This window comes from Gopherus evgoodei, chromosome 1 (genome assembly GCF_007399415.2).
Source record: "Gopherus evgoodei ecotype Sinaloan lineage chromosome 1, rGopEvg1_v1.p, whole genome shotgun sequence".
NCBI classification, from domain to species: Eukaryota; Metazoa; Chordata; order Testudines; family Testudinidae; genus Gopherus; species Gopherus evgoodei.
Window position 1 is genome coordinate 352054616 of NC_044322.1, and position 19783 is coordinate 352074398.

General features: G+C 45.7%; 1 protein-coding gene and 1 long non-coding RNA gene across 2 annotated transcripts in view; one reads left to right on the forward strand and one right to left on the reverse strand.

The window, feature by feature from the left end:
• The window catches only part of LOC115653156, a 56744-nt gene extending 50784 nt beyond the window's left edge, over positions 1-5960 (reverse strand). Inside the window, exon 1 of the long non-coding RNA XR_004000870.1 lies at positions 5754-5960. This is a non-coding gene — a long non-coding RNA (uncharacterized LOC115653156). The remainder of the gene's footprint in view (positions 1-5753) is intronic.
• The window catches only part of FRMD4A (FERM domain containing 4A), a 410751-nt gene that overhangs the window by 50383 nt on the left and 340585 nt on the right, over positions 1-19783 (forward strand). The window lies entirely within an intron of this gene.

Genomic DNA, 19783 nt, shown 5'->3' on the forward strand with positions numbered 1-19783 from the left:
CAAGGACTTTGGAGTGTCCCTATGAGATGAACTCAACTCCTTGCTGATGTTAAATACAACAGGATGCCATCGGGGGGGTGGGGGCGAAGCTATTTTTTTGATGTATATTATATGACTTGAACTGGCGTACACCTCAATCCATTTTACCTGGAGGCTAAGCATTTAGCAAACTGGGACAAAGTAATACAGTCTCTCAGTAGGGAAGAAGCTCAGCCAAATGATGTATTGACATTGTTTTCTTCACACAGTAAAGAAAACTCCCCACTCCCAGAGAGAATGTTCTTTGTATTGCTGCTGTCAAACAGCCACTTTGTGTATCTTTCAGCTTTCAGATGAATATATTAAATCAGGTTAGAGATTTTGAGCTCTGCAAAACTCCTGGGTGAGTGTAACATCTCTGCATCCCAGAAGCTTTGAGTGTTTGCCTTTAGTTTAACAGGACGTCGTTGCTGCTGCTGGGGTGCTTAAAGGACTATTCCCTTCACAAATCGTACATTCATTGAGCAAAAGGCACTGGGCTTCGTTAAACCGCTAGGTATGGAGGGCAGTGACTTTGGAAGCAGAGCACAGCACAGGCTGCTTTTCAGTAGAGTTATATAGTTCACAGGGCCGGCTCCAGGCACCAGTGAAGGAAACAGGTGCTTGGGGCGGCCAATGGAAAGGGGCGGCACATCCGGGTCTTCGGCGGCGAGTCCCTCAGTTCCTCTCTGAGCTGTCACTAAAGTGCCGCCGAAGAGGAATAGAGAGAGCGAAGGACCCGCCACCAAATTGCCGCCGACCAAAGAAGCAGCACGATCAACTTTCTTTTCTTTATTTTTCGCTTCGCAACTTGCAGCTGCAAAAAAGCTGGAGCCGACCCTGATAGTTCAGCATATCACCTTCTGTGTCGCTGTTATCTTAACACTTCTATGTTGATTCATACACAAGGGACCATTCTGAACATCTACTCTGACCCCCTGCATAACACAGGTCAAAGAACCTCACCTAATATAGGTTCGTTCTTTCTGACCAAGGGTTTTCTTAGCATGCGTTGCTGCATTCTCTAAGAGCTTGATCCTGCATGGGGCTGAGCCCTCTGGCCTTGATGCTGTAAATCACATGCTGAGTACACTGACTTTACTTGAATTATCCTGTAGGATTGAGCTCTAAGCACTCCCCAGATATCCACATGGTCGTAATATGGTGCCTAGGTTCTCAGGTCCACAAATGTTCCTATAGACATCCTGGGGGACATGACTCATTAGATCAGTAATGGAACAAGAGAGGTTTTCACTGTGTAGGTAGCCGATGTGAACCCTATCCCAGATGGTACTAACCAAATTTTGCCTTCACAATTAGTCCATTTTTGCACCACTCCAGCAACACAAAAGAAGCTGCAGACTCCAGTCAGCTAAATGGCTAGAGTGACATAGAGCAAAAGGAGTGCATCAGTGAATCTGGTCCACTAATCCCTGTCTGTTCAGTGGCCTGCGTTGGTGGACCCAGTCCACCTCCTGTGAAACTGTTAGGCCACTTCCACACACAAGTGTATCTGCACCTCTAAAAGCACCAGCAAACTTGGACCCATTGGGGGTAGCCTCAAAAGAGATAGCAAGGACTGAATGGGCCATGGAGACAGGTCTCTCATCCTACCCCTACAAGGCAGGGTTGAGATGCATTGGCAAGGCAGCAGATGTGTGATGTGTCACTGTTGGCGTTGTACCTATTTTGTAAACAAACAGAGGACTTCACTCCAAATTTGTCAGTTAAGCTCCCTGCAAGAGCCCAAAATGAATTAAAAAAGGCAATGTAATCTCAGTCCTTGTGCACTGTTTTTTTTTAAATTTTTTAGATGTAAGAAGAAAATTGTAGAAGGGCTATAAACCCTCATGCCATCAGCCAACCTCTTGCTAATGAGGATTAGGAAGAAACTGCCCTTGTGTACAAGCTGTCCTGTACTTGCTCACTTTAGGGCTTCTTGCACCATTCTCTCAACCATCTGTTAGAGGCCACGGTCAGACAAGATACTGAACTAGATGGGTCCCTATCCTGATCTGGCAATTCCGAAGTTCCTGACCTATGCTTCGACTACTCTTATCTCAAGGTCAGTGCAGACAGGGGTATGTCTCTGTGCAAAGTGTGTGAGTATCCTCTACTGACAGTATAACATATTCCTAAACATGGCTCCACAAATAGTCATGCAGATTCAGAAATAAGAGTGGCTGAATTGTCTTGCTTTCCCAAGGAGATTAAAACCATAGAAATGGAAGCAGGCAGAATTTAAGAATACCAAGATATTGTACAAAGAACACCCTGGCCTACACTTCTCCTCCCACCAGTACGTCACCCTTAAAAAATACAGATCCAGACTAACATGGCTACTCCTCTGGTACTTGACCCTTAAAGACATTCAAAAAAGACCTTTTTAAAAGATGGGTGTGTGGGGAATGTTTGGGGGAAAAGCAATCATTTCAGCAGAGGATTTTTTGGAATGTCTGTTCTTGTATTTCTGCAGTGAGACCTTTTTCAGAGGTGTTTGGATTGTGAGCATAATGTAGAATCGGCAAACTTGTCTTTCCAGCTGATAAAGCAGAATTACACCAGGGCTACACTGAAGTGAACACTGCCTACAGGTCAAGTACATAAAATACACTTGTCCTCTAGCAGGCTGAGGTTACAGATCTGATTTACGTTTATAAAAGCATATGATTCTTTTCTGAGTCTGGCACGGTTACACAGGAGGTGCTCGGTCGAGCATGGCCGTGCCCCTCTTCTTGATTTTTTCATATGTGAGGTTTGAAAGGTGATGATGGGGCGAGTTTTAAAAATAAGAAATTGATGGAAGTGATGTATGCGCCATGCAGTGCATTGTGTATGTTACTGTAGATTCAATTTTCTCTGATCCAGGGAAAGGATATTCACGGCATTCCTTTTGCAAACTGGGACAAATCTATATGTTCCATATCCTGTGATACTTGACACTCAAATCCTCAGTAGTAGTAATGGTTAGAAAGTGCTTAATAAAGATTAGCTCTTGTCCATGGATCTCAAAGCATTTGATAAATGGTAACCAAACCTCACAACACTCATATAAAAAGTGATCACTAGCTGTATCATTAGGCACCTACATACCTTTGAGAATCAGGCTCTTTGCCCACTATTGAAATGCAGCCACCTCTGAGGGGGAACATAACCAATTGTTTTATGGTGCATAGCATCAGGCTGTGGCAAATGTTAGGTGTGAGAGGGAAGAGAAGCACCGTATCCAGTTATCACTGCATGGGAAATGTGAGCAGGCAGAATATAATTAGCCCAACTTAGAACTTGACCAGGATGTCCAGGTTAACTCTCCAGCACTTTCAAAAAAGTGGCATGAGATCTTTAATGACCACATGTGGGCATAGCCTCAGTTTTATGTCTCATCTGAAAGACGGCATCCCATGTAGCACAAAGCCTCTTGGAATCCTGCGGGTGGACTGGTTCACTGACTCAGAGGGAAGAGTGCCACCTACTGAATCTCCAGCACTATTTACTGCACTAGCCACGTAGGTGTTCTGAGCAGCCTCGCATCCAATAGCAACTCTGCACAGCTAAGGCCTGATTCTGTGCTATGCTGTGCACCTACACCTCCATTGCATCCTCAGATGTTGGTTCTCAGCACCTTTTACGATGAGGCCCGTTATTAAGTGTTAAAGGCATAATAGCTAAGGATGGGCAACCAGGTTCACACTTTGTTTGCTGCCGATGCGCATCCAAAAGTTCAGATACTGCTGAACTCCGAAGAACAGGATTTCATATGGGATCTGCTGCATATCCTCTTGTCATCTCTGCTGGAAAGTGGAGTGAGAATATATATATTTAAAAACCTCAAAAAATGGGATTTGTTTCCACCTGTCCTCCTGAAAGAATCCCTGTGAACATGTGAGAGGGGTCTTGTCATTTCCCCTGAACCAGCACGCGCAGTCATCATTACTGCTAACCTACTTGAAAAAAAGCTAGAATGTTTAATTCATGTTTCGCCAGTGACAAGTGCCTGGGGTATTGATCAATAACTAGTATTTTGTATCTCCACAATGCTTTACACATGAGAATCTCAAAGTACTCTTTAGAAAAGGAGTGGACTAAGCCTTGCAGTGTCCCTAGGAATGAGCTATAGGGTGATTTTTTTCAAGGGCACAGATGGGTGACTTTCTATGGGAGTTGAGAGGTTTAACTGCCTTTTGCTTTTGAAAGTCTCTGCCAAAATCTCTGTATTGTACAGAGAAATTGAGACCCAGAGAGGACTGGTCTCAGCTCCAATGGTGAGGCAAAAACGGAACTGTGGATAGTACATCCTGACTCCCAGTCCCACGTTGTAGCTATTAGACAACAGTAGCAGCGTCCTATGTGTCAGTCTTGCCAGCAATTCAGGGTAGAAGCCAGCTCATGTAGCATTTAATCCAGCGTGACTGTGAGAAAGGTGAAGTTGCTTAACCACAGCAGGTATAATCCTTGGCAGAAGATGTTCAATGGAGGTCCTTTCGAATTCTTCAGATTGTTCAGCTACACTCTCAGGTTCATGTGTCATGATTCAAAAGGAGCATGGGATGCCCCAGGAATTAGTCCTATCTATTGTTCTATCTCTCTCTGTCACTTCCCCAGGTACCGCCTTTGGTGCTTGGTGCATTCTCGATCTGTCAGAGTTCTCCCACCGCGTTGGGAAGATCTGAGGGACACCATTCCTCTAGAGTCAGGGGCCTGCAGCTGGCTGGCTGTCTCCACCTTCTGCATCTGAGAAAGAGCTGGGATTTCACTGGCTGATCCTTATAAAAGAGGGCAGCTGGAAATGAAGGAGGGCACTGCAACACTCTCCAGAAATCTGACAGGGCAGAGGCTGTGTTCCTAGTGGAGCTGCTGCAGAGAGGAATTGCTCCAGAAACCAAAGGGACAGAAGGGTGACTGTGTGAAGTCCTCTTTTGCTGAGGCTCTGAGGTAAGAGCCAGGAAATTTTGGGTTACCGACATTACTAGTGTGAGGGACAGATTTGAGGAAGGGACTACTCAGTCTGCACAAATGTTTGAGAGGAGAGTTTGCAAGGTCTGGATTTGTTTGTTGAGAAGGCTTACAATAAAACTAACCCTGCTGGGAACTGCTCTCCTGGATTCCTTGAGAGTGCTCAAACAGAATTACCCCAGGAGCGAGCGGACCCAGCAAGAGCAAAACCTGCTCTGGTAGGAGGAGGGTGCGATAAGATAGGCCCCCGTCCTGTTACACATGTAACTTTAGTGCCCTTGTGGCCAAGCTGGAGTCTGCTCTGCAGGCAGCACTGGCGCACGCAGGAATGCAGCAGGGACAGCCCTTTCCATTCCCATGGCACCTGTTCTAACCCCTCCCCTCCCCAGAGTGAACAAACAAACACACACACACGGGAAAAGTACGATGAATATAGGAAAAGGAAATGTTTGTTTACAGATGGATGAAAGGAGAAAAACAGGGAGGAAATATAGGGGAAGCAGTACACCAGGGTTGCATTTAGCTCAAGGCCCAGTGGTACCACAGTTTGAAAGGGTAGACGCTGAGCAATGTGTCTGCACACAGAGATCTGAAGTCCTGGGCAAAGTGAATTTTGGATGCTCCTGATAGTCTTCGGCACCAATAAACTTCCTTCAACAAACCCCTCTGGTGCCCTCTTCTGCCACTCTCTGCAAAGCCACACAGAGAGACCACCTCCTCACTTAACTAGCTACAGCCTCCCTTCTTGTTCCCAATGCAAAGTCACAAGCCCCAGTACTCACAGCCCCATGCAGCTCTGGACAGCAGTGATACTGGGTCCAGCTCCGGTCTGTCCTTTTTGGGCAATTCCTCCCTGAAACAGGGCTCCTCCTGGCTCCTGTCCTGGGGTGTCCCCGATCAGCTGCTCTGTCCCTCCCAGGTTTCAGGCAGGCTCTTGGCTGCTTCTCTCTGTGCAGATCCTACTGTCTGGAGCTCGAGACACACACACCCTGTTGCTCTCTCCCTTCTCTCTTTCCCCCTCCCACCAATAGCACTTCTGCCCTGAACAATCAGCACTTAGCCCTACACGAAAAATATTTAAAGGGGCCATGCTCTCCGAACCCCAAGGGAGTTACACTCTCCCTCCCAAAAAAAGAAATAATCCTTGATGTCCCCAGCAGGTTGGCAACTCTGCCATAGACCCCAGCAAGAGACCCAGGGCCTCCATTGGTCAAGAGCGTCCCCATCATCCAATCCACAGGACTCCATTGGGGGAACAGGTTTCCCATGAGACAATTTGCCTCCGTGGCACCCCAGAGATCTGTAGGTCACTGGGTTCCCCCAAACAATCATATGTGAGCATACACCTGGTCTTCCCTTCCCTGGAGGACATCTTGGCTGGCTGGCATCGGCTGGGGTGACACCACTGAACATGAAGGCAAGATGATGGATCCTTCAGGCACAAAATTGAGGGTGTCTGGGTTTAAAGTGGCTATTTGCAGTACAGGGTTCTCTGCCTGCACTGTACCTTCCTCATCAGGCTCTTGGGGGGGTGGTGGTCACCACAGCTTTCGACAATGGGGCTTCGGGAGTGCCCATTGTGCAGTGGTTTCCCCAGAAATTGAAATTGGGGGGGGGGTTTGAATTTACGGGGGGGGGGGGATGTCAGGACCAATGAGATAAATAAGAGATATGAATAAAGTAAATGTTTTGTTAGAATTATGCAAATTTAACATAAGAGATGCAAACACATAACAGATCTAGATTGCTAAAAAAAAAATTAAACAAATGTTGTTTTTAATTTAAATTGACTTTTGAAAAGTAAGCCATCATGGGATAAGAGGGCAGTCCTCTCATGGATCAGTAACTGGTTAAAAGATAGGAAACGAAGGTTAGGAATAAATTATCAGTTTTCAGAATGGAGAGCAATAAATAGTGGTATCCTTGAGGGGTCAGTACTGGGACTAATACTGTTCAACATATTCACCTGGAAAAATGGGTAAACAGTGAGGTGACAAAATTTGCAGATGATACAGAACTATTCAAGATAGTTAAGTCCCAGGCAGACTGCAAAGAGCTACAAAGGGATCTCACAAAACTGGGTGACTGGGCAACAAAATGGCAAATGAAATTCAATGTTGATAAATGCAAAGTAATGCACATTGGAAAGCAATCTCAACTATACATACAAAATGATGGCATCTGAATTAGTTGTTAACACTCATGAAAGAGATCGTGGAGTCGCTGTGGATAGTTCTCTGAAAACATCCACTCAATGTGCAGCAGCAGTCACAAAAGCAAACAATGTTGGGAATCATTAAGAAAGGGATAGATAGTAAGACAGAAAATATCACATTGCCTCTATATAAATCCATGGTACGTGCACACCTTGAATAGTGTGTTCAGATCTGGTCACCCATCCTAAAAAATATATATTGGAATTGGAAAAAGTACAGAGATGGGCAACTAAAATAATCAGGGGTATGAAACAGGAGGAGAGATTAAAATGACTGGGAATTTTCAGCTTAGAAAAGAGATGACTAATGGGGATATGACAGAGGTCTAAAAAATCTTGACTGGTGTGAAGAAAGTGAATAAGAGAATTTTATTGAATCCTTCATATAACACAAGAACTAGCAGTCACCCAACGAAATTAATAGGCAGCAGGTTTTTAAAAAACAAAAGAAAGTACTACTTCACACAATATAAAGTCAACCCAGGGAACTCTTTGCCAGGGGATGCTGTGAAGACCAAAACTATAACAGGATTATAAAAACTAGATAAATTCCTGGAGAAAAGGTCCATCTGTGACTATTAGCCAGGATGGGGAGGGATGCAACACCATGCTCCGAGTGTCCCTAGCCTGTTTGCCAGAAGCTGGGAATGGGCAACAGGGGATGGATCACTTGATGGTTACCTGTTCTGCTCATTCCCTCTGAAGCACCTGGCATTGACCACTGTAAGAAGAAAGGATACTGAGCTATATGGACCATTGGTCTGACCCAGTATGACCATTCTTATGTAAAAATTAATTATAATAAAAATGTTTAGTACAGAAATCCCCAATATAATGACCTCCCAAGATAGCAACAATGTGAGATAACAACCTTGGCAAATAATGCATTTTAAAAATCTTGGCCTACTAGGAAACATTTATATAAGTTTCCATTCCCAGCCACAAATCTAGCATTCTGGAGCAAAGTGACTAAAATATAGTCCAACAAACAAATGTTTATTTAACTTTTCCCTCCCCCGCACCCCACTCACCGGTGTTGTCCTTGGTCAATGGAGAGTAGACTCAGAGTTCAGAGGTGCTTTCACGTGAGTACACCTTCCAGGTGGGGGACAAGAACGCACCTTGCTTGTTCCTCCAGCTCCTCGCTGTTCGCTCTGGCCACATCTGTTCGTTGTGCCACCGTTCACTCCACCGCTCTGTTGCCAATGGCCCTGCACAGTCACCTTCTGCTGCCACCTGCTACTGTGACCTCTGCGTGTTGGTCTCTTGAGGTTCCACCAGCTCTGTGATTTCAGCTGAACTCTCAGTGTGGGAACCTCGCTGTTACTGCAGTCTGGGCTGACTCTTACACAAAAACACTCTACCCACAGCAACACTGTCCCCACAACAGGACTAAGCACTTAGACCTGATTGTCAGTGATTTCAGCTGCAGTGGTCACTTAACAAAACAAAAGACTCTCTATGAAGCCTAATCAGCTCTATCTTTAAACAGTGGAGAGGGACAGATCCCCACCCTCTCTTTCGATGCCTTCAAATCATCACAGGCTAAGTGTAGTTCTACTGCCCTTTACTCATACAATAAGAACAATATTTCATCCCCTATTCCCCCCACATTCAAGTGGTTTGTAACCCAACCCCAGCCAAAATCTATCACTTGGACAACACAGATCTGTTCGCTGGATACCTAGGTAGATTAGGTGTGAATGTAAATATAATCTGGCCCTGAAGCCTTTCCCCACAGTCCCAGCTCATCACTAGCTGTCAGGGAGAGCTCATTTAGACTTTGCTTACAAATCATCATTTGAAATTATTAGGTTGGCCAACATCACCGAAATGAATGCACTGACATCATAAAAAACAGCTGTATAAGGAAGCAAGGAAGCTAGTCTATGTTCATACATTTCAAATCTATTATACTTTTTCAGATACGCGTATTTTATCATACACTGTATAAGCTTTTAAAGTGTGCATTAATGTTTCAGTTTAAATTCAGATTTCCAAACAGTCAGTAAATTAGTATGTAACTAGCTCACAAAACTGGAGTGGGGTGTTGGGGAAATTCGGGGGGGGGGTGTAGGGAAATCACTGCCCATTGTGGGTTCTTCTCTTTAACCATCTGTCTGCGCAACGACAAGAGGATCCATTGTGGTCAGGGCCTCTCAAACAGGATGTTTGCCAAACCCCACTTCATCCTCACTCTCTGAGGAGCTGGGCATTCGCAGAGACTGGGTATATCTCCAGCACTGGGACCTGTGTGGTTGGGGGGCTCAGCATCTCTGGAAACATCTTCAGGGGAAACAATACTTGTCCCACATGTAACAGATGATTCCAGTGGAGAGTTTTGGTGGGGTCGTGACTGCCTGCTGGATGTATGTGATATACTCATAGATTCCCCCAGTTTTTCCTTTATAATGTATGGGTGTGAGTCCCAGCAATCTGCAATTTTGTGTTTTTTGCCTGTAATCAAAGATTTCGGGCCAAAACTCGATAACCAATCTGAAGCGCCCATTGCCTCACTCGCCAATCATATCGACTTTATTCTTTTGATTCTGGTGACCAGATGCGTGTGTCACTATCCGATGTGCCTCCTTCAGTTGATCTCTTAGGCTAGTCACATACCCCAAATACATTTCCAGGAGTGCCCCATCTGAAGACACTCCGAAACAGAGATCAATCGGCAAGCAGGCTTCTTGACCAAACATTAGCATGTATGGTTTGTACCCAGTTACATCATGTTGAGTGCAGTTATAGGCGTGTACCAAATGTTCCACATACTGGCTCCAGTATGTCTTTTGCTGAGACTCCAAGGTTCCCAGCATGTTGAGTAGCGTGTGGTTGAATTTTTCTGGCAGTGGATCCCCTTGTGGATGATAATGGGTGATGTGTGGTGATTTTTTTTTTTTTTTTTTTGGTCCCCATGATCTTGCAACGTTCTTTTATTAACTGACTTTCAAATTCCCATCCCTGGTCTGAGTGTAGTCTCGTGGGCAACCCATAGTGAATGAAGAACTTTTCCCACAGGATCTTAGCAACCGTGGAAACTTTTTGGTCTTTGGTGGGATAAGCCTGGGCATAATGAGTAAAATGGTCAATGACCATTAAGGTATTTGCAATACCCAGGTGGTCAGGCTCTAATGACAGAAAGTCCACAAAGATAAGCTCCATGGGTACCGAACTTGTGATGCTGATAAGAGGAGCTGCCTGCTTAAGCAGACTCTTTTGTCAGATACATCTGGTGCAGGTGTGAACATGGTGGGCAATGTCACCCCCCCACCCCCCAACTAGGGCCAATAGAATCTTGCTTGAACGAGAGCCTCCCGTCGCTCTACTCCTAGATGCCCCATTCGATTTGTGGAAGCTATCCTGTTAGCTGGTGTTTGCCTAGCTGGAAAGAGTTAAGATGGTTGTGCTCAAAGCCCTGACGCTTCTCGCTTTGGTGACTCAGTCAGAGTTGTGAGTTTGACAGTGTGCAGCAGATGGAGTTTGTTTGTGGAGCAGGTTGGGAAAGACGTTTGATCACCAGCTTCTACTGGGCTTTCCCTTATGTAAGAACATGTAGATCTTTTATTGGTATTTCATTGCTGAAGAAATTCAGGTTCTCTTGGCTTGCACCTCCTGCCTCAGCAGCAATATAAATTGCATCTGAATGTTGACTATAATATAGAATTATAACCAGCCTGATCTATAGAAAAAGATGTCGTAGTGTTAAAAGCCTTTGCTGCCAGCTCTTCCAGTAAGTGCCTAAAACCTCTCCAAAGAGGCTCATTACCTTTTTACTCTTTGTTACTCCCAGCAACTAGACTTTTCGGAACAGCATAAATGTAGTAGTGAAACGTGAGTTCACTTACAGAGGCCTAAGGCTTTTATAACCAAGTGCTTTATGATGGATCTGTCAAGGCTACCTGGGAGTATAAAATGCCCTGTCACGCTGTACAGGGAACATTATTTTTATTTCTAGAATCCCTGAGAGCACCTTCCTTTTTTCCTATTGAATTCATAGAGGAAGAGAGAGGAAAGGACACAGACTCTTCTTGCATAACTACTTTGCTCTCAAAGAGAACAAAGATGAGGCAAGAAGCAGGGATGCATGCACCCGGCATTGGGACAGAAAGCCTGGACAAATGGATCCAAGCACATGAATATACAGTACCAGATGGCTGAGTGTTTCAAGATGGGATGCTGGGTGGAAGGGGAGGTAGAAAGTAGCTTACAGGCTTGTGACAGCCATCGTGTTAAACTCTGAATGACCGGATGGAACAACAAGCCAGGAGGGAGGAATAAAAACTGGGATTTTGTTGTGATTGCAATTAAGAGGAAACACATTTATTTAGGGTTGTTGTCATTATTATTTGCAAAGCCTAAAAATTGAATTTCATTCTATTACTGCTAAGCTTTCTAGTACCGATTAGACGTGTGGAGAAATCTTCACATAGCCTGCCCACACAAATGCTCTTTGCAATGGAAACTGACTAATACTACCCACTTGGATTCTCTGCAACTTGCTAAAAAGGTGCTACTAATTCTGGATTTAGCCCTGCAAGGTGCTGATCTCCCTCAACTGCCATAAATTTCTCATTAGGTGCTCACACATCACAGGAATGGGCCCTTCTGTTGTATTGACCTACATGGCCCAGTTTTTGCAGAAGGATGTCTAATAGGAATGATGGGGCCAAATCCTCTTTAGTCCTCTCAGATGTGCATTCCCACTGTAGTCAAGGGGACTGCTTCCATGTGTTTGGTGAGCAGGACTGGACCCTCACTTTTTCCACATGTCTTCTAAGGCTTTGCAGCCATATAGGGTTCAGACTGGAAATGAGCAAAATCAGGAACTCAGCAAAATCTTTGTTCTCCCTTTAACCTGTATGAGCTATTCCTAGGGGAAATACCTTCTCTTGCCTTCCTAACGCACAGTGACTTTTTTTGAAAGACCTTACCTTTTTCTGCACAAGCTACTTGCAATTTTCAGAGAAGGATGGCCATTGATGGTACATAAAATGCTTTTAAAAAACAAAGTGAAAACCAGCTGTAGGATGGTCTGCCGGATGGGTTGTAAAGGGAACATTTCAAAAACATGGCGGGGGTACAATCTATGTCAGAGACCAGTCCTGTATAGCCATGTCCATACACTATTTCTTTACACTTTTGGTGTATCTTATCAGTTTTGGTCAGTCAAAATAGTCTGGTCACTTTCATTTGTTTCTAGTCAATTCATTTTCTGGTTCTTGGATAGCTCACTGTTGCCAACTATGAGTTTAAAATGGGGCTCACACTGCACCTCTACTCCAATATAACACGATCCTTGGGAGACAAAAAATCTCACCGCGTTATAGGTTAGACCGTGTTATATCGAACTTGCTTTGGCCCTCCCTGTCCCTTGTTCCCTTTGACTGCCCCTTCCAGAGACCCCTGTCCCTAATCACCCCCAGGACCCAACCCCCTACCCAACCCCCCTGCTCCCTGTCCCCTGACTGCTCCAACCCCTATCTACAACCCCATGGCGTGAAGCAGAGCAATGTGGCTCCAGCCCACTCCATTCCGCCACCTCCCAGCCGCGACCTTTTGCTTCCCGCCACCAGTGAGTGTGGGGAGGTTGGGGAAAGAACGCCCCCCCATACTCACCTGTGGCAGGAAGCGGAGCACCACAGCTGGGAGCTGGCAGAGTAGAGCGGGCTGGGGCCAGGCTGCTCTGCTTCCTGCCACCAGTGCGTGCTGGGAGGTTGGGAAAAGGACGCTCTCTGCACCCACCGGCGGCAGGAAGTGGAGGGATGCGGCCCCAGCCTGCTCTGCTTTCCTTGCCCCAGCCCCAGCTGTGTTGCTGGGGGTGGGGGTTGGGGAAAGGTCCCACACTCACCTGTGGCAGGAAGCAGAGCACCACGGCTGGGAGCTGGCAGAGTGGAGCGGGCTGGGGCCAGGCTTCTCCACTTCCGCCACTGCCAGTGAGTGAGGGGGGATCCCTTCCCCCAAGCCCTCTCTCCCAAGCAACATGGCTGGGGCTGCAGCAAGGGAAGCAGAGTGGGCTGCTCCCGGCCCCCCACTAATCCCCCAGGCCACTCTGGGACTGTGGGTCCCCCAAAATTGCCCTCCCACAGCTCCCCCTCCTAGACCCTGGTGGGGGAGCCCCTGACCGCCCTGAGACCCTCGGCCCCTTATCCAATTCCTTGGCCCCGGCCCGGCACCCTTAACATGCTGCTCAGAGCAGCGTATCAGAGCTTTACCGTGTTGTATGCGAACCCGCGTTATATCGGGGTAGAGGTGTATTTGTTGTTTTTCTTAAAACCTCAGCTCCTGGAGCCAGGTGAATATGTGAGAGTCTCAGCTCTCATTAGAAGAAGGATGTGGGGGGAAGCTTCTAGCTCTCCTGATTAGGGAGAAAAGCTTGAAAACTTGACCCAAGAGTACCCAAAAGGTTCAGAGACCAGAAGGCAAAGTAAAACACCCACATTTATTATTTTTTCAAAATCCCATGTTTTTAGTAAAGTTAATGTTTTTTGATACGTGGTTTGAGATATTTTGAATGCTTAGGGTTGACAATACTGCAATCTTTATTCTGGTTTGTGTTCATGCACAGAATGGGAACATATACATCCAAAAATACTGTGTGTTTCTTTTTGCTCTCCTCCTTCTTGCCATTCTTTGTCCTTTCTAACTGATCAGAAGTCCAATAAAGAATAAATGTAATAAAGGAAGGAATTGGAGCACTTTATATTGAACCATCAGCGAGCGTTCTGTTACTGACTACAGTCATAGTAGGATTGGGGCCAGATATATGTAATGTCATTTCAAATTAAAATTTAAGTAGCTGAGACTAGTTTTTATGAAACTTTTCAAGACTGTCTGGGGTGGAATTATACTTATCTAGCCAGGAATTAATAAATGAATATATCTGAATTGCTGCTGTCAACATCTGGTTCCAAATTATAAAAGGAGCTTTATCCTTAGCCAAAATCCTGGGGCATTTAAATAATCTTGCAGACAAAAGCCCAGATTCTGCGCTCTGTACTCCAGTGTAAACCCTAAGTGACTCCACTGAAATCAGTGGAGCAGCTCAGGATTTACAGTGGTGCAGAATTTGGGCTGTGATTTTCCAAGCATGCGAATTAAATCCTTTGTCAGAGCCAGACTTCTGAAGTACAGCGTGTGAGGAGATTGTCATAAACAAAACCCTTTGAAGAATTTTGGGGGACAGTAAGAGCTCTGTTTTATTTGGAGAAGCAGAAGTGTTTTGCAGTAGTTTCTCACAGAATTTCAGTGCATACAACCAAGCGAGAGGGTGGGAGAGAGAAGTTTGTCTCTTGAACCTTTATTCTGATCTTTCTTATTCCAGATTAACTCCACTATATACAGTAGAGCTGATCCAGTGTGAAACTAGAATAAGAGAAAGCAAACTTGAGCTTGGTAACTATTTTCCTCTAAAAGTTATTTTATACATAGTGTGATAGACCCAGGCCAGTTGCGTACAGCAGAGTAGCAGAAGGCAGATATGCTGGCCACTGACTGACCAGAGCAGGGGCTGCTCCAGGCTAATGAGAACTCCTGACTCCAATTAACCTGCAAAGACTCAGGTGAGGCCATAAAGCTAATGTGACTGTCTGACTTTAAGGCCCCTCTGATATTATAAAAGGACTCACTCCAGTCAGGCAGAGGAGAGCTGGGGTGCCAGAGGAGAGGAAGCGTGGCTGAAGGGCTGGTCAATGAAGACACCCTCAAGTCATTGCTAAGGGTGAAGAAAGGAGAAGCAGGAGAGCTGTGGGCAAAAGGCCCAGGGAAATGTAGCAACTCTGGCAGTGAACAGTTGGTTGCCAACAGCTGCTACCATTAGGGTCGCTGAGTCGGAACCCGGAGTAGAGGGTGGGCCTGGGTTTCCCCCAATCCACCACTACAGGAACACCTCCTAGGAGGGGAAGTCAGGCCCCTGTCAGGACAGGAGGCTAAACTGTTCTGAAACAAGCCCCTAGGGACAACAGAGACTGTGGGAGTTCTCTCACCAACCTCCTTGCTGGCTTATGATGAAAAGTGCTCAGTAGACTGTAACCCTGGCCCTAGAGAGAGAAGGACTATGTGGAGGGTTGCAGTGAGCCACTGAGGCTAGCATATACCGCCTAGAAGTGTGGGACCCATGGGGATGAGGTCAGAGCTTTGCCACAATAGATTTAAAATTCAACCCATCATGGCAGCCCAAAAGCTGCTAAGCCCAATATGCTAAAAATCTATTGTGTCACTGAGAGAACCAGCCAGTACAAGCACACAGGCTTATGAGACCAATTGGGGGGGAGGGAGGGAAATCTTTCCTACCCCAAGAACTGCCCTCATATTAGGGTGATTAGTTTACTGTGAAAGCTATAATAGAAGGGATAACAGGGGAGGAAGAATGGTCTGGGGAGGAAGTGATGTCTAGTGGTTAAAGCACAGGCGTTAATGTCAGAGTCTCCAGACTGATTTGCTATTTGGTCTTGAGTAATTAAACCCCTATGTTGCCTCAGTTTCTCTATCTGTAAATAGGGATGGTAATTGTGACAGATATGGAAATTTCCTGCAAAATCTCTGGGAGATTTTACTGTATTAAGTGTGGGTATCATTGTGGGCCAGGGACTGTATGTCACTCCACGGGGGCGGGTGACCACAGCTCCTCCAAGAACTAGGAACAGTAAGGGTGATGAGGCAATCTCCCTCAGTTTGTAACTCTTCAAGAAAGGTGCCACCACCTGGAGAGGCTCGCTTATACTGGTTCAAACAAACTGGATTCTCCAGACACCAACAGACAGAGAAAGGACTTTTGGATAAACAGCCTGAGTTTAAACTGACTCAGGGCCTGCTTTGTGATTCAGAAAATGGACAGGCTCTTCTGTCCAAGCAAAGCCTCCTTCCTGGGAAGGATTGGAAGGGCTTTGGCCTACTGAGGCACCATAAGACTGACAGGTGCCCTCTGGTCAGCTTTTAGCAGGCATACAGGAACTTCTATTGGTTTTTTATATGTTTTTCTCTGTAATGTTTTAATTTAAGAATAAATTTACTTGCTCGGAAAGGGCTATGTGGTAACTGAAAGCTGCTAGCAATCACACCGTTCACAGACTTCAGCGAGAAAGCAAAGCACAGATGCTGGGCTAGTTAAGCAGTCTGGCTTGGCTGGGAATGCCACAGTCTAGGCAGAGAAGTGTGCAGCCTGGAAAAAACCCTGGTCAGGAGAGAGAGAGAGATGCAGGTCTCTAAGCAAGAGAGGTGTGGCTGGGGACCTGGGATCTTAGATTCCATGTCCTTGGTGGAGCATGGAACACAGGTGCAGATACCCTGACCTGTGACAGTAATATCTCAGTGTTGTACTGGTACACAAATCTGCTCTGTAAAATAGCTAGTTAATTACAAATATTGTATTTTGTTATTCTACAGAAGTAGGATGACCAGATGTCTCGATTTTATAGGGACAGTCCCAAAATTCAGGGTTTTTGTCTTATATAGGCACCTATTAACCTTGACCCTGTCCTGATTGTTCACACTTGCTATCTGGTCACCCTACACAGGGGCGACTTTGTGTACCGTTACAACACATAGAAACAAACTTCAGACTGTCCTTACTGCAGAGCTCCAAATTTCCTGAACAAACTAACATCCCATTCATTTGCACAATGCAGTGGCTTTGTCTTTGCATCCCTGCATTGCAGCTTTTCAGTGTTTAACTCGACATTATTACACCTGGGAATTTCACTCGAGCAACACTCAGTTGAAATTATGGACATGATCCGCCTACCATTAACATCAGTATACTACAGTGGGAGACTGGCATTGGACACTGTCGGAAGATGGGATGCTGGGCCAGATGGACCTTTGGTCTGACCCAGTATGGTCATTCTTATGTTCAAAATTGGCAACTCTATCTACACCCTGCCTATGTTCGGTAGAGAGTAAAGCTGTGATTGGTTTCTTGAAAGCCCCACCACTTTCTTTTACTGTTCCTGTGGTGGCTCTTAATTCAGAGCACAACTGTACAGGGCAAAAGACTACAGCCTTATAGCCCAGAAATCTGCTGCTCCTGCAACACTCAGTTTTGCCATGAAAGCATCAATGGCTTGATAACACGATCACCACTGCAGCCTCTTCAATCTTCCATCCTGAACAGCATTTAGTCTTTTAGGGACTTAAGTTTTTAAACCATCATTTGAGGACTTCAGTAACTCAGGCAGAAGTCTATTACAGGAGTGGGTGGATGAGGTTCTGTGGCCCGCAATGTGTAGGAGGTCAGACTAGATGATCATGATGGTCCCTTCTGGCCTTAAAGTCTATGAGTGTATGAGAATGGGAAGGGGAGCTTTCCCAGGGGCAGGAAGCAAGGAAAAAAGCAAAAGCAAAAGGAGAGGGGGAGAGAGAGAGAGAGAGAGGGAGAGAGAGAAAATAGGGTAAAGGAAAACAAGAAGAAAAAAGAACAGATACAGAAGAGAAGAGAGACAGCACCTATGCTAGGGCATTAGGCGAGGGGACATAGGAGTCCAGTCAAAATAAAGTAGAAATGATGGCCACTGCTTTCATGCTTGAGATTGGTACCATTAGGCACCTCAGACCTTACTTAAACACCTCAAAGGAAGTGACTTGGTTTTCAAAGGTTCTGAGCTCCCACAACTTCCATCAAAGTCAGTCAGAGTTGCCTGTTCCCACAGATGGAGCCACTGGTATAGTGTCACTAAATATTGCTAGTTACTGTGGGGCATTTTAGTACTGAAAGGTTGAGCCAACCAAAAGTACCTTGGCAAAGGATGGTGTTGATGATGTGGGTGGGCCAAAATGGCAGATGGTGTCAGTGGAGTGATGGTTTCATTACTGCTTTTAAAACAGGTTAACCTCTGAAGGCAGCTAGGCTCAGTGACGTACTATCAGTGAAATGAAATGATGGGGTGGACTCCCCATCTACACAAATAGACAGGCCTCCGCCCGGACAGGTGGATTAGCACACACTTTGGCAGTCTTAGCAAAGACATGGAATGTTCTCCTCAGGCCTAAAGATGGTCTCTCCAGGTCAGTGACGAAACATGCTATTGGGATTGGGTGCAGTGTCTATGAGAGAGCGGTTTTCTGGGTGCTCACAGGAGCTCAGATTCTCCAGCTCTAAGCTTATAAGAGAGAGAAGAGAAATATATATTTCAAGGCTGTAAAAAGCTTGAGTGGCTAAACTTGACGGGGTAACGCCACTTGGGTCATTGCTTTTCTTTGTTGTAGTACCTCGGGCCTGCTAGTTCTTCTCATTTGGAAAAAGTCGTATAAAAACATTTATCTTGTCATGTAGAAGCTGCATTTTTCACTGTTATGGAGTTATGTCAATCCCACTGCAGGCAAGAGGTCAGAAGTGGGACTCCCACACTCATTCTTCAATTTACTGTACTGCGATTGGCCATCCCAATCATGGTGAACCCAAGCAGCATGTGAAATAAGAGTTATGCCTTTCTGCAGCAGGAGCTGTGACTGATACTTGTGTGGCTTTTTAACTGGGTTTTCTGCTGGTAAAATTCAAATGCATCATAGATTTCAGTTCCTGTCCAGCACAAAACATTGTATCTGCAGCCTTTTTTGTGCCATGTGGGAGGGAGGGTTTTAGCTTCTGCCTAGGGGCAGAAGAGCTCATGTAACTTATTTTATCCCCTTCCAAACCTTATTCGCACTGTTTCTGTCCCCCCTCTCCCCATGCCTGTGGTGATGCAGCCAACGGGAGCTAAGGTGACATGCTCCTAGGGTCAGAGTAATTTTCCCTCTGTGTGGTCCATCAGGAGGTGTGGGAGACAGATGGGTCTGTCTTTTTCTTCTTCCTTGCATTAATCCCATCAAATGGGGTCCATTTGACAAGTCCTTTCCTTCCGAAGTGCTCTGTTCAGTGCTATAGCCTCTCTCACGCCACATACTAACATGTCTTCCTTTATAACAGCCCACCATGGCTTGAGCCAGTCCCTCTGGGTATGTCTACACTGCAGTGAAAAACCTTGGGCTGGCTTGTGCCAGCTGATTTGGCCTTGGACTGCGGGGCTGTTTATTGCAGTGTAGATTTCCGGGCTCAGCCTGGAGCCTGGGCTTTAGGCCTCTGCAAGGTGGGAGGGTCCCAGAGCTCAGGTTCTAACCCAAACACAGAAGTCTACACAGCAATGAAACAGCCCTGCAACCCGAGCCCTGTGAGCCCAAGTCGGCTGGCACGGCCAGCTGCGGGTGCCTAGGTGCTGTGTAGACATACCCTCTGTATTTCTCTTTCAGCCTTGATCCACTGGATTCTCTTACTGACATAGTTGTTAGGACTGCACTTTACATGGCCAATCCATCTGACTCTCCACTCCCTCATTTTTCATGTATGAGTGTTACTTTGAGCATGTCTTGATCATACACACTTCCTTATGTAATCTTTCTTGTTTACGCCACTCATCCATCTCAACTATTCAAATTTCAGTTAGGCCTATTTCTTTTTTGTTGCCCAGCATTCAGCACCATACATGAAAACTGGACAGACGGCTCTTTTATAGACTTTCCCTTTTAATCTTACTGTCACATACTTATCTCTCTCCGTTTGAGCCAAGTATTTCTTATCCTCGATCTAATTTCATCCTGAATTTCCCTATTTTCCTGAATTCTGGA